Source organism: Cannabis sativa, chromosome 3 (genome assembly GCF_029168945.1).
Source record: "Cannabis sativa cultivar Pink pepper isolate KNU-18-1 chromosome 3, ASM2916894v1, whole genome shotgun sequence".
NCBI lineage: Eukaryota > Viridiplantae > Streptophyta > Magnoliopsida > Rosales > Cannabaceae > Cannabis > Cannabis sativa.
Genome location: NC_083603.1, coordinates 72,458,630 through 72,475,456, shown reverse-complemented (window position 1 = coordinate 72,475,456; position 16,827 = coordinate 72,458,630).

The following is a 16,827-nucleotide window of genomic DNA, read 5'->3' as shown; positions in this document are numbered from 1 at the left end:
TTGAGAGAGAGCAAGGGATCTTTTCATCCAGTTTCTGATAATCTGAATACCGAGAACATAGGCGGCCTCACCCAAATCTTTCATGTCGAATCGAGTGTCTAGCCATTCCTTGATGTGAGTCATTTTCTTGACATTGTTGCCAATGATCAAAATGTCATCAACGTAAAGGACCAGGAATACTACTACTTGGTCTTCCTTGAGTTGGTAAACACAAGGTTCATCTTCATTCTGATGAAAGCTGTAGGTTTTAATGATCTCATCAAACCTTTTATTCCATGAGAGAGAAGCTTGCTTAAGTCCATAAATGGACCTATTTAATTTGCAAACTTTATTTTCCTGCCCAGGAAGAACATAACCTTCTGGTTGCTCCATATAGATGGTTTCTTCAAGAAGCCCATTAAGGAAGGCTGTCTTGACATCCATTTGCCAGATTTCATAATCGAAAGCGGCCACGATGGAGAGAAGAATTCGGATGGATTTGAGCATGGCGACAGGACTAAAAGTTTCATCATAGTCCACACCTTCTCTTTGGGTATAACCCTTGGCGACCAATATAGCTTTAAAAGTTTCGACTTCGCCTCCAACGCCTCTTTTCTTCTTACAGACCCATTTGCATCCGATTGGACGATAATCATCGGGTGGATCTACATATTCCTAGACTTTTTCCTTTTTCATGGAATCTATTTCTGAATCCATGCCGGCTGACCATCGCTTCCGTTGCGGACTTGCCATTGTCTGTTTATAGGTTAATGGGTGGTCATCAATACCGGCACCAACGACCATATTGATTTCACCATCCAAGCCATAACGAGATTGTTTTGTAGAAACCATCCCACTACAACGAGGAGCGGTGACCTTCTGAACAGGAGCTTTGGTATTAGTTTTCTCAGTTGCTACAACTGAGGGAGTGGGATTTTCCTCTTCTTGATTAGAAGAGGATGGAACATTTGAAGGAACTATATCTGTTAGCATTTCTTCTAATACAACTTCACTTTTCGGTTTGTTGTCTTTCATATAGTTATCTTCAAGAAAAGTAGCATTTGTAGAAACATATACTTTGTTATCCTTGTGACTATAAAATAGTCCACCCCTAGTCTCTTTAGAATTTCCGACAAACATGCAAACTTCAGTTCACGATTCCAGTTTGCCTTCTTTCTTTCTCAAGACGTGAGCAGGGCACCCCCAAATCCTATAATGGAGTAAACTAGGTGTACGACCATTCCATAGTTCGACGGGTGTCTTAGGGACTGCTTTAGATGGTACAACATTCAAAATGTCGTTTGCCATTTGAATAGCATATCCCCAGAAGGACGTAGACAGAGTTGAATAACTCAGCATGGACCTAACCATTTCTAAGAGAGTGCGATTTCTTCTTTCTGCAACTCCATTTTGCTGTGGAGTGCTTGGGGTAGTATATTGGGATTCAATTCCAAGTTCAGTTAAATGATCTTTGAACTGCATATCCATTTATTCTCCACCCCTATCAGTTCGCAAGATCTTTAATGTTTTACCTAATTGGTTTTGAGCCAAAGCATGAAATTCCTGAAACTTTTCAAATGTTTTAGATTTCTTTTGCATTAGGTAAAGAAAACTATATCTAGAGAAATCGTCAATGAAAGTGACGAAATACTCATAACCACCTCGGGCTTTTACATTCAGAGGTCCGCAAACATCTGAATGCACTAACCCTAGGGGTTGTTTGGCACGCTCTCCCTTTACAGAGAAAGAACGTTTGGTCATTTTTCCTTTTAGGCATGACTCGCATACTGGCAGTTCACCTAAGACGACATTTTTCAATGGACCGTCCTTGGTTAGCCTATTGAGTCTATCAAAACCTATATGACCTAAACGTAAATGCCATAGATAAGTTTGATCATCATTATCAATCTCTTTTCTCTTAAGGCTTCTAGGTTTAGCTATATTGAAAAGTTCAGTATTTAATGAGATTTGCGTATCAGGTCTTAGAACATAAAGCCCTTGTTCCATGTTAGCAACACATATATGAAATCCATCACGAGAAATTAAACAATTTGAAGTCGAAAAATTCAATATATAAAATTGTGTTTGTAAACATGAAATACTAATCAAGTTTCTACTAAAGTTTGGAATATATAAAACATTTTGTAAAAGTAAAAATCTCTTTGTATGAAACTTGATACGGGCTGTTCCTCTAGCTTTAACTGATACCAACTCGCCATTTCCAACTTTTTGCTTTAACTCATCTGGGTGAAGATTCTCCCAAGTTTCAAGCAGCTGCAATGAAGAACATACATGGTTAGTAGATTTGAATTAACAATCTAGGTGGATTTGTCATTCTCTAAAACACATGATTCAAAGACAAAAGCATCACCTTCGTTTGAATTGTCTAGAAGCCTGGGACATTGTTCTTCTTTATGTCCCTTTCCATTACAATTTGCACATAGAACATGATGTCTGATAATTATATTTGAAGAAGCAGCTTTGTTAGAGCCCTCATGCTTAATCCTCTTCCTCTGATTAAAGTTTGCAATACCAGGAGGTCCCATTGCAATCAAATTCCGCTCATGGGCCCTCAACTCAGTCTTGAGTTTGTCCATGTCGGAGGAGTGAGGATTGTTCAACAAGTAATACAGAACAAAGCCATCATACTCCGGAGGAAGACTATTAAGGATGAGTCGTACCCATTGTTCCTTTGATAAATCAATTCCAAGTAGATTTGCCTTTTGGAACTTCAGATTCATCAACAATAGGTGCGAGTTAATGCAACTACCAGGATGTATTTTCACACTATTGAGTTCTTTTGCGAAGATACTAACTAGGAGTGGATCGGGGTGAGGGTTATTCATATTGGCACTACAACATATCAATAAACAGAAAATAACAGATAATCACATATGTTATAAAAATATTAAATCTAACATAGTTTATTTTCCAAGGTTTCCAATAGACTGATACAGTGCCCCATTTAGGCGACATTCAAAGCATCATCCATTGAATAGAGTTGTCAATTCATCTAAAATGACAATCATTCTAGCAACCTTTTATTCGATCAAGATTGAAATTCAGCGTTGTCCCGTTTAGGCGAGAGTCAAGGCAATTCTATCTTATGAGCTTCTACCATTGTTTCATACTCTTGTAAGTCTTATACAGTTGCCACCATTAGGGTGGTCAAAACTAATATAAAAAACTTACAAGAATACTTATCTTTCGAGATTAAACGGCGCTAACTTGCTAATGAACGTTCCTCCATTAGGGAGGATTACTCACTAAAACAATAGCTATGTAAAACCAACAATGGAGATCGAATTTCTCTTGATTAAAGCTCATTATTTAAAATATGTATTTTGTTTAATCATTTATATTCCATATCTTGATAATGAAACATTACAAATTAAAGTAAAAACTATAAATTTGAAAAATATCTTATTTAAGTTGTTTAGAGAAATCTAAAATATCCAATTTAAATATTCTTCAATCAATGACTTAATTAAATATTAACAATTAAGTAGTAACCACTTAATTTAAAAGATATTCCATTTTAAGTTTTCCATATTTATAAAATATCAACTTAAAAAATATCCAAAGAATCTTAATAACCAATTCCTAAAATTCCTCAACTTAATTTTCTAATAGGAAATTCAAAAAATATTCAAATCTAAGTTGATTTGTTAGATATAACAAAATCTCAACTTAAATAGGAATATTTAATGAAATTATGAAATTAAGCTTCAGAAAGAATTTATATGGTTATAATTCTATATTTAATTAAACACAATAAAAATACATATAGTTTTTCTAGAATATTATTCATCAAACTATGTTTTTCTTAAATTAATTTCAAGGAAGAATGAAATTAATTATGTTGGTAATCAATTTTATTAGGTCAAACTAATATAATTAACCTAGCACAGTTATCCAAATCAGGCAAATGGGCCTTCACAATTGGGGTTGTTCATGTGAGGGGGGGGGGGCTGGGTTCAGTATGTCGTACTCACTTCTATGGCTCCCAACTCTCACACAAGGCCCAAAAGAGAGGAATTTAACCTTAAAATGAACAACTATTATTAATTGAATAGGCCCATTACTAAATGAGCCTAAATAAAATCTATCAAGTTATGACATTTTATTTAGTAACAACAACCTACATGTATCTATAACAGAAATTAAACATATAGGCTCACACAGGCACACAGATTTGGATGGATCTTATCATGTTACTAGGTCATACACAGATGAAAGAAGAATGTGAAAATTACCTGTTACAAATTATTTACTTGATCTATTGACAATTGAACCATGGGTTAAAATCAGATCATTGGATCTGTCAACAAGTTAACCATGACAATTTAGATCAAGCAATAATAGGTTTTAAAAAACTTATAAACAATCTAAAACACATATTCTAGCAACAAGTTAGATTTGGATAGTTGGATGTAGGATTTATTTAATTTTTAAATATATATTTCGAAAAATTTTTTGGTTTTTTTTTAAAAAAATATTTAAAAAATTAAACCTACAATTTTGAAAAGTTAGGTTTTAAGTAACCTAAATATCATTTCAAAATAAATTTGTTAACTTACCTTTTAAATTTCATGTTATCTAATAAATTAAATATTCAATAAAATAGAAAATGGTAAATACATACCCTTTTCTGATTTTACAATTTAATTTAAGTAAAAATAACAAAATTTAAAAGTTAACAAAAATATCTTATTTCCTCTTTTAAAATATCATAATTATTTTGATCTTATTCTAAATAAGGTCAAGTTACCAAAAAAATTTAATATCTGACCTTAAAAAAAAAAATTCAAATTTTAAAGGAAATAAGAAAAGAGGTAAGCAAAACTTGATTTTAACCTATTTTCAAATTCAAATTACACTAATATCTAAAATTAATTTTGAAAAATCGAATTAATTTATTTATGATAATTAGATTTGAAATTTGAAAAACAAAATCAATATACAAAATTACACAAAAAATCGGAAGTTAATTCCATGAAATAGCATGAAAAATCGAAGAAAATGAAAAAAAAAAAAATTGATGAACAGTACGGATGGTATGCGTAGCATACCATTTCGCACGCGCATTTGGGGTGCTGGCCGAGCTTTCACGGCACAGGGAGGCTGCATGAAGCCATTCCGCGCGCGTGGGAAGGTGCTCATCATCCCGATTTTTCCAATTTTCAAAAATTCATAACTAATTCAAATTAAATCGAAATCGAGTTCTGTAAAAAAGTAAATTGCTTAGAATTTTCCAAACTATCTAATAAAAATAATTACAGAAACAGAAAAGTAACTATTTTTTCCAGAATTCACAAACAACAATCAAACATCAATATGACACACAAAGCAACATGATACCATCCAAATCACAAACAAATCGTTTTAAGTCCAAATTTCTTGCAAGCAAATCAATTTACCATGGCTCTTGTGCCAGTTGTTGGAATTATTTTACTAGGATCTTAGATCTACTCACAAGTATGTTGATTTAACAACCTAAATATGAACTTCTAAAACGATGGAAAATTAAACACATAAAAGTAAGAGAAATCTTACATTGGGTGCAGCGGAATATATGTCTCCTCCCACTCAGATCTCTAACCCTTGATTCCTTTCTATCGCAGAGTATAATCAAGATCTGAGCCCGAATGTCCTTCTTTGTTGATTCTGAATTCTACACAGCCTTCCTCACTAAGATTGAGGTATTACTTGATGTGGGTGGGCACTACTCTATCACTTAGAGGATTTCGAAAAACAGAGAAGGTAGAGAGAGATAGAGTGGCGGCTTGAGCAAGGTTTTTGTGTGAAAGAAAATTTTGTCAAAGTGTTACAAAAAAAACTGAAGCATTTACAAAAAAATTCTGTCAAGGTTTATAGAAGACCACATAGGGTTATGGTTGAATTACTTGGAATTAAAAAAATAAAAAATCAATGGGAAAAGGGAAGTAAAGTGGCCGGCCTAGGCATTGTGGAAACAAGACTTTCCACTTTTCCAACTTTCCTTTTCCTACATTCCTAGTTTCCCATTTTGTCAAAAACTACCAATTCCTTTATCCAACCACATAAATGTCAAATCTAATTATTTAATAATTAAAATTAATTATCAAATAATATATTTTCATTTATTTATTAATAATAAAACTAATTAAAGTTTCCAATTAATAAATATACCCTTCAAATTCTCTATTTACTGTTTTACCCTTAATAAGTGATAAGTTCTCAAATAGACATAGTCTAACTTGAGAATTATAATTGATTAATTAAAATCAATTAAATGAGTCTTACAAGTAATATGGTCTCAACTAGTGAGGGGACCATGGGTCTAGATATCCGAGCTTCCAATAAGCAGATCAAGAATTTACTACTTAAATTCACTGACTTATTAATTCTTCGTTGAATCCACGCATAGAATTTAGAATTGCACTCTCAGTTATATAGAACGCTCTATATGTTCCACCATATATACACGTCATTAGTTATCCATTGTTATAATCCTAATTTGATCAATGATCCTCTATAGATGATTTACACAGTAAAGGGATTTAATTACCGTAACACCCTACAATGTATTTTATCCTTAAAACACTTAACCTTGTAATAATGATATTTCAGCTAAGTGAAATGAGTACTCCACCATTTATCGTCGTTTGGTTAAGCTCGAAGGAAATCATCCTTTGCTTACTATTCGCCAGATAGAAGCTATAGATTCCATATTTATGTTAGCGCTCCCACTCAATTGCACTACCGTGTTCCTAAAATATACGTATCACCCTGACCCAAAAGTAGGCTTAACTAACAAATCAAAGAACACGAATAATACTCTTGAGATTGAACCTAACCATATCAGGATTTAGATCATTTGATCAAGGATCAACTTAGTGATATGGAATTGAATAGATATTACAGTAAGTTTTATAAATCTATTTCAAAGTTCAATATCCGTCCATTCCAATGCATGCTCCATGCATCTAACCCGAGCTTTACTTTAGCCAATATTCTGGAAAGAACATAGCATTTCTCCAAATGCAAGTAAACTCTGTTGTAGATTGTCATATCAGTAAAACCCAGTGTTCTGATAAATCTAAGAATCCTTTATTCACATAGTCATGTTTACTTTCCACTGTGTTGACAACACAATAAACATGATCAAGTATGTGAAAAGGGTTTGGACGAATTTATAAATCAAATAGACAAAAAATTGATAAGGTGAACCAAAACATACACAAATGAATGAAAAATACTTCTGTTACTTTATTTATATTTGAATAATCTGGATTACATTGAAATGGGATTTTATTTAGGGCATAAAACCCAACAAATTAAATTCCAAGTAGATTTGCCTTTTGGAACTTCAGATTCATCATCAATAGGTGCGAGTTTATGCAACTACCAGGATGCATTTTCACACTATAGAGTTCATTTTCTAAGACATTGACTAGGATTGGATCGGGGTGAGGGTTATTTATATTGGCACTACAAAGATCAATAAATCAGAAGTAAGGTTTTGGTTCAATAAATTCATACACAAGTTCAGAAAATAACAAATAATCACATATGTTATAAAAATACAAAAAATTTAACATATTTTTTTTTTCCAAGGTTTTCAACAAACTGATACAGTGTCCCGTTTAGGCGAGAGTCAAAGCATCATCCATTGAATAGAGTTGTCAATTCATCTAAAATGATAAACATTCTAGCAACCTTTTATTCGATCGAAAAGAGAATCCGACATTGTCCCGTTTAGGCGAGAGTCAAGGTCATTCCTATTTCATGAGCTCCCACCATTGTTTCATACTTTTGTAAGTCTTATACACTCGCCACCATTAGGGTGATCAATACTAATATAAAACACTTACAAATAATACTTATCTTTCGAGATTCTACGGCACTAACTTGCTAATGAACGTTCCTTCATTAGGGAGGATTACTCATTAAAACAATAGCTATGTAAAACCAACAATGGAGATAGAATGTCTCTTAATTAAAGCTCATTATTTAAAAAAAAATATGTATTTTATTTAATCATTTATTTTATTCCATATTTTAATAATGAAAAATTACAAATTAAAGTTGGTTAAGTAAAAAAAATTTAAGATTTCAAAAAAAAATAACTTTAATTAAATTTCAATTATTTAAATTCGAAAAATAAAATTCGAAATTAAATAAATACTTAAAATATAATAAAATAAAATTTGAAAAAATATCTAATTAAGTTGTTATAGAAAAATCTTAAAAGATCCAACTTAAATATTTTTCAAATTAAATTTAATTAAATATGAGAATTAAGTTGTAACCACTTAATTTGAAAATATTCCATTTTAAGTTTATCCATATTTGAAAAAATATCAACTTAAAAAATATCTAAAGAATCTTAATAACCAATTCCTAGAATTCCTCAACTTAATTTTGAAATTCAAAAGATATTCAAATTTAAGTTGATTAAAAAAATTAGTTAGAAATAACTAATTTACAACTTAAATAGGAATATTTAATGAAATAATTAAAATAAGCTTCAGAAAGAATCTAGTTGGTTATAATTCTATATTTAATTAAATACAAGAAAAATAAATATAGTTTATCTAGAAAATAATTCATTAAACTAAGTGTGTTTTTCTTAAATTAATTCCAAAAAAAAATTGAAATTAATTATGTTGCTAATCAATTTTATTAGGTTAAACTAATTTTATCAACCTAGCACAGTTATTCAAATCAGGCAAATGGGCCTTCACAGTTGGGGTAGTTCATGTGAGGGGGAGCTGGGTTCAGTATGTCGTACCCACTTCTATTGGTCCCCAACTCTCACACAAGGCCCAAAAGAGAGGAATTTAACCTTAAAATGAACAACTGTTATTAATTGAATAGGCCCAAAAACTAAATGGGCTTAAATAAAATTTATCATGGTGTGATATTTTATTTAGCAACAACCTATATGCCTCTAAACATAAAGTAAACATATAGGCTCACACAAGCCCACAGATTTGGATGGATCCTATCATGTTACTAGGTCATACAAAGATGAAAGAAGAATGTAAAATTTACATGTTACAAATTATTTACTTGACCTATTGACAATTGAACTATGGGTTAAAATCAGATCATTGGATCTGTCAACAAGTTAACCATGGCAATTTAGATCAAGCAATAATAGGTTTTATAAAACTTACACACAAGCTAAAACACATACTCCTGCAACAAGTTGAATTGGATAGTTGGATGTAGGATTTATTTAATTTTAAAAAAAATTCGAAAAATAAATAAATAAATAAAAAATATTTTTTTTTCGGTTTTTAAATAAATTTAAATAAAATAAATTAATATTTAAAATTAAACCTACAGTTTTTGAAAAATTAGGTTTAAACTAACCTAAATATCATTTCAAAAAAAAATTTGCTAACTACCTTTTAAATTTCATGTTATTTTATAAATTAAATATTCAAAAAAAATATCCTTTTCTGATTTATAATTTAATTTAAATAAAAATAACAAAATTTAAAAACTAGCAGAATATCTTATATCTATTCAAAATATCATGATTATAGTAATCTTATTTTAAATTAAAATAAGGTCAAATAATTTTAAAAAAAATAGAATAATTAAAAAAATTTTAATATCTGACCTTAAATTTAAAAAATAAGATAGAATAATCAAATTTAAAAATAAGATAGATAATTAAGCCAAAAATTAGATATTTACCTATTTCAAATTCAAATTACACTAATATCATAAATTAATTTTAAAAAATCCAATTAATTTAATTTTGATAATTAGAATTGAAATAGGAATAGTAAATATCTAAATACAAAACTACACAAAAAATCAGAAGTTAATTCCATGAAATAGTATGAAAAAACAAAAAAATCGGGGCCTGTACGGATGGTATGCTCTTGCATACACATCCGCGCGCGCCACTGGGTGATCTGGCCAAGAAACCTCGGCGCTGGAGTGTCCCAGCAGCATTTCCGCGCGCAGAATGGGGTATCAGACACCTCTGTGTGTGTTGCTCGGACAAAATCCTGTCCGAACACGCATCTGACCGAGGGAATGGGCCATCCGCTCGCGCGGGATAGGTGACCACCCTTATCTTTTTTTTTAAATCTTCAAAAAATCATAACTAATTCAAATAAAATCGAAATTGAGCTCTGTAAAAAAGTAAATTTCTTAATTTTTTCCAAACTATCCAATAAAAATAATTCGAGAAACGAAAATACAATTATTTTTCACAAAATCTCACAAATATCAATCAATCATCATACAACACACAAAACAACATGAAACCATCCAAATCACACACAAATCGTTTTAAGTCCAAATTTCTTGCAAGCAAATCAATTACCATGGCTCTTAGGCCAGTTGTTGGAATTATTTTACCAGGATCTTAGATCTACTCACAAGTATGTTGTTTAACATCCTAAATATGAAATTCTTAAACGACTATAAATAAACACATATAAAGTATGAGAACCCTTACATTGGGTGCAGCGGAATAATATGTCTCCTTCCACTTAGATCTCTAACCCTTGTATCCTTTCTGTCGCAGAGTATCACCAAGATCTGAGTTCGAATGTCCTTCTGTTGAATCTGGATTCTTCACGATCTTCCACACTATGATTGAGGTACCACTTGCTGTGTGTGGGCACTACTCTTTCACTAAGGGGTTCGAAAACAATAATGAAGAAGAAGGAAAGAGAGGTGGCGGCTAGGTTAGATAGAAGGCTCAGGTTTTTCTCTGAAAGGAATAAGATGCATCATTTTTTCTGAAGCCATCACTATCTATTTATAGTATGCCACATAGGGTTAGGTTTGAATTATTTGGCATTAAAATAATGAAAATATTAAATGATAAACTCTACATAAGTGGCCGGCCAAAGGCTTATGGATATGGGCCCCACTTTTGTAATTTGCTGTTTTATCATTTTTACATCTCATTTTCTCAAAAATGCCAATTTTCAAATTCAACCATTTAAATTCCAATTTCAACTATTTAATAACTAAAATTAAGTATTAAATAATATTCTCATTTAATATATTTATTAATTAGACTAGTCAAAGTCTCTTAGTTAACAAATATACCGTAGAAACTCTTTCTTTACAGTTTTGCCCTTGCTTAGTGATAAATTCACAAACTAGACATAGTCTAACTTTAGAATTATAATTGATTAATCAAAACCAATTAAATGAGTCTTACAAGTAGTATTGTCTCAACTAGTGTGGGGACCATTGGCCTATATATCCGAGCTTCTAATAAGCAGATCAAGAATTTACCAAGTAAATTCACTGACTTATTAATTCTTCGTTTAATCCACGCATAGAACTTAGAATTGCAATCTCAACTATATAGAACGCTCTATATGTTCGACCATATAGACACGCTATTAATTATCCATTGTTGTAATCCTAATTTGATCAATGATCCTCTATATAGATGATCTACACTGTAAAGGGATTAAATTACTGTAACACCCTACAATGTATTTTATCCTTAAAACGCTTAGCCTCGTATAAATGATATTTCAGCGAAGTGAAATGAGTACTCAACCATTTATCTCTGTTTAGCCAAGCTCGAAGGAAATCATCATTTACTTTCTATTCGCCAGATCGAAGCTATAGATTCCATATTTATGTTTAGCGCTCCCACTCAATTGCACTACCGTGTTCCCAAAATGTACGTATCACCCTGACCCAAAAGTAGGCTTAACTAACAAATCAAAGAACACGAATAACACTCTTGAGATTGAACCTAATCATATCATGATTAAGATCATTTGATCTAGGATCAACTAGGTGATATTGAATTGAATAGATATTACGGTAAGTTTAATAAATCTATATCAAAGTTCAATATCGGTCCCTTTCGATGCATACTCCATTCATCCAACCCAAGATTTACTTTAACCAATGCTCTGGAAAGAACATAGCATTTATCCAAGATGCAAGTAAACTCTGTTGTAGATTGTCATATCTGTAAAACCAAGTGTTCTGATAAATCTAGGAATCTTTAATCACATAGTTTTGATTACTTTCCACTGTGCTGACGACACAATAAACAAGAACATAAATGTGAAAAGGGTTTGGATGAATTTATAAATCAAATAGACAAGTAATTGACAATATGAACCAAAAAATACACAAATGAATGAAAAATACTTCTGTTTCTTTATTGATATTGAATAATATGGATTACATTGAAATGGAGTTTTATTTAGGGCATAAAACCCAACATTAGACATGTCATGAACATATTTGAGGCATCAAAATCAAATTCAGATCACTTTCATTTTTGAGCACCTAGCACCCAGGTTGACATGGGGCACTTCCAAGCATCAAACTGAAGAACTATCACAAGAATTTTCTTTGTCTTCATCGAAAATGAGGAAACAAATGCTTTCAGGAAAGAAACAGATCAACTTGGAGGCTGAAAGAGGGACCTAGCACCTAGGTTGACACCTAGGTGCTAGGCCCAGCGCCCAAGTTGACATTTTGTCAACCTAGGCCATTTCTAAGGAGTTTTTCTGAGAATCATTCTGGGAATATTCTCTATTTTTTTCAAATATTAAGAAATAAGTGTTTCAGGAATAAAACGGAGTCATCTAGTGGCCAGAAAATGGACCCAACGCCCAGGTTAACATTTAGTCAACTTGAGTTATTTCCAATCATATTCTCGAGAAACTATTCTGGGCATTTTTTTTTCTGTCATTTAAGATAATGAAGATATAAGTAAAGTCGATGAGAAAACGAGAATCCCATGGCATGAAAGCTGAGCCCAGCGCCCATGTTGACAATCAATCTGGTGCACTATTTTCGATCATCCAAATGTAAATTCTACTCTGAGCATTCTCTTTGGCATGGTCAAAAACGGGGTAGGAGACCTCGTCCTTGATTTCAAAAACCTTAAAAGTATCAAAATAACATCTCGGAAGCTCCAGAATGAGCACCCATTGCCCAAGTTGACATATGACTTGGTGCTCTCCGAGAATCGGTGAATAACTTCACAAGAACACAAAAACTAGCTAAGTGATGTCAAAATATCACCCAGGCATCAAAAAATACATCCTCAGCATGATTTTCCCTTGGCCTAGCATCTAGGTTGACATCACATGTTAACCTGGGCGCTGGATGTCAACCTAGGCACTGGTATCAAAGCAGCCTTTAGTAAAATGGCCATAACTCACTCAATCTGATTGATGCGATTCAACTTGCATTTTGAAGCTATTTAAATGCTCTATCAAGTTATGTATCACAATCCAATCGTAATTTTGAAGTTATCAAGTCCAAATTTTGCCCTCAAAAGAGTTACGAATTTAAGCTATAACTTACTAGAAGTGGATCCCATAAACGCGACTCAAGTTCTGGAAATTGAAGACCCCCCTGTAATGACCACATACTTAGAACATAGATTAGTAGGATAATTAACATTAATTATTTACATTTTATGATTATATATAAATATCTTATATTGTGGGTCCTATTTTTAAAAATAGGCATTAGTTATAATTTCTCAGTTTCAGAGATCTTATTAAACTCTAAGTGTATTATGCCATATGTGAAATTTATTATTTCATTGATTTTTGCCTGGTAACAATGGACATGCGACGGATGGTCGTTAGAGTCACATGGGTTGGTTTAGAACCTTTGTTTTAATGGTGTTATCCTAATTTTTGTCCTCATGACGTGTCATGCTTACGTGGACAGAACATGTGTCACATGGCAATACAGCTCATTAAAAAGAAGGCCAAGTTAGCACCCAAGCAAACGAAGACCCCGACACTCAAACAGGGATCAAGTGACAGACCAGCTCACTCTCAGGAGCTGGCCAGTCACCCCTGGCCAGCCCCATGGCCGGCCAGCCCAGAGACAGCACCTTGGTTGGCCAGCCTGGCTAGCACAGGGGCCTGGTCGGCCAAAGGATGCTCTACAGGCCCCACAGGACACTCTTGCACATGGACATCAATGATAGGCAGTGAACTGGGCCCCAAAAGCTTAACTTAATAGCTTAATAGTATCTAGAATCAAGGGCATTTCAGTCTTTTATAAATATCTAACTAACTATACGATTTCCAAGGGATTTGAATTGTAAATCTAGGGTTTAATGCTTCCTATATAAAGGCCTTAACCTTTGACTGAAAACGTAAGTTGCCTAAGTTGCCTATAAGCTAGAAACCTGATCTTAAGTGTCTGATAAACTCTCTCTCTTCCTCATTCTCTCCCACACGCCTACCTAAGGTTGTCCAACACCCTAGGCTATCCAACACTTGAGTTTTGCCAGACATTGGTTCATACATTGTAATCCTAAGGGTACTATAACAGATCCCACCTATAGTGATCTGGATAGTGATTCCCTTGGTATAATACAATCTAAAAGGGGAGTAGGTCATTAAGCGCTATCACAAGGGCGTCGAACCTCTATAACAAATCCTATTATCTACTGCTTTTCATTCTTATCTGTGCACACACGTGGCAAGCATCAGATCTGCACGAACCCGTTGTGAGTTGATCACTTTTTGAGGTCAACAGTTTGGTGCTTTCATTGAGAGTGTGGATAGTAGTTGATCACTTTTTAAGGTCAACAGTTTGGTGCTTTCATTGAGAGTGTGGATATCGTGATTTGATCAAATTCCATGGTGAACACAAGAAGAACTCCTGTCACACCGTCTGCATCTTTAAGTCTCCTTCAAGACCCACAGATCGCAAATCCAGGCATTCAGGTTCTAGTCACAATTGGAATCCCCATGAATACTGCAGATGTAACGCCCTGTCCAACAGGGACGCCACGTGTGTGCACTTTATTTAAAATGCCAATAATTATATAAGATATAATTATACTAAAAGTGTGGGTAATTAAATTTTTGATAGTTAAAACTCAACCTTTAAATTGTTTAACAAAAGATAAGTAACATGATTTATGGGGTCCCCCTGTTTTCAAAATATTTACAAACTGGTTTCAAAGTATTTTACAACATAAGCTTTATATTTTCCAAAATGCAATCAAAATAGAGCATCCTGCAAACTGGGCTGCCTGCGGCTGGTATGTACATTGCTGCTGCGACCGTACTCATGGTTGTTCGACTTTAATCTTTCCTTTACCTGCACCTTAAAGCACCAGTGAGTCACAGAGACTCAGCAAGAAAGTGATCAAAACAATAATCGAAAGAAAATAATTATCAACTTATTCTCATGCCATTATGTTTACTCACTATTCGATAATAATAAGCATTCCCTTAAACATCATACATTCCTGGTACTTAATAAAGTACCACTTTTACCACTCGTTACATACGAGCTGAATATGTCACTATCGTTGCCCGATAAAGCAAACGATAAGTAAGAAACCTAACCGCGGTTTCAAGAGTAATTACTCATAACAGTAATAACCGTTTCCAACCCTAGGTCATAACCTAGGATTAATAAACTTTTAATCAGCATCATGATAATAATTAAGGCCACTTCCATTCACCCATTAATCTTTAACCACATACGGTGCTTACCACTTTTCTTACCTTAATTCAGAAGTCAAAAGTATGGTCGACTTGAGTGGAAGAACAAGCTAAGCAATCCCGGTCCTATGTCACGACAATTGAAACACAATAAATACCTTAACTCAAAGTTCCGGATTAAAACCCTAATTTAGAAATCAAACGCAACCTAACTCCCAGCAACCCCAATTTAAGTCAAGCATCCCATATTTAATTTAAAACAGATAGTACTCAACTCCCCGGGTCAAAACTGAACATAACGCAAACCCGAAAAAAATTCTCCCCTATGAACAGCCGGTCGGCCAGGTTCGATATACCGTAACCCATCCGGTCGGCCAGGTTCGGCGACCAGAACAAAAGTTCCTCTTCACCAAAATCGAACCAAAACCCCTCCAAACCTAACCAAACTTTCCAGAACAGTATATTAACATAAATATGGCATAACCTAAGCTGCAAAACACAATGGTTCAATCTCTAGCTTAAAATCACACACTCAAGTGAAGAAATCAAATTTCTTTTAGCTTCCTCACTCACCAATCAATCCCAACAGCCATGAATTCAATCCAAACATGCATTAACAGACCTTATTCAACTTGGATAACAAACCCCTACCTTCACTAAACCTACAGCTTTGAAAATTTTCAAAAAAAATAACAAACTTAGCTTGAAAACCTAAGAAAACATCAAAACTAAAAGGATGAACTTACCTAGGGTGCAAGGTCAACTTGAAGATGGAGTTTAGCTCTGAAAATTGATGTTGGCTGAAGCAAATCAATCCCTCTAGTGGCTGGTTCAACTTGCTCGAAGGAAGAGGAGAAGAAGGTTGAGAGAAAAATAGGTTACTTGCCTTGGAAGAAAGCTTCTCCTTTCTTTTAAAATGCTTTGATTTCTCTTTTTTTTTTTTTTTGAAATTTCCTTCCTTAAATAACAATAGGCAGCAGCAAAGAAAAGAGGAAAAACCAAAAAAAGTTTTCTTGAATTCCTAATTTACCCCTCTCACATAAATTTTTTTAAAAAAGAAACCCTAGGGGCATTTTGGTAATTTTACTAATTCCCCAATCCGACATTCTAATAAAATTCTAACTTAATCCGGATATTCTTAAAATAATTCTTTCATTTAATGTCGTGACATTGCTAACCACATAGCTAAATTTCCACAATTACCGGGCCCAAAATAACGTATTTCATTAAATAATTTCTCAAAAATTCATCTAAGTAAGATCATAATCCTACTTCATTTTCCAAGTAATTACATATTTAATAAAATATGTCCATTTAAATATTATTTATTTTCTGGGATATTACAACTATCCCCCACTTATAGGAATTTCGTCCTCGAAATTTACCTGAAAAGCTCGGGATACAACTCCCGCATCTG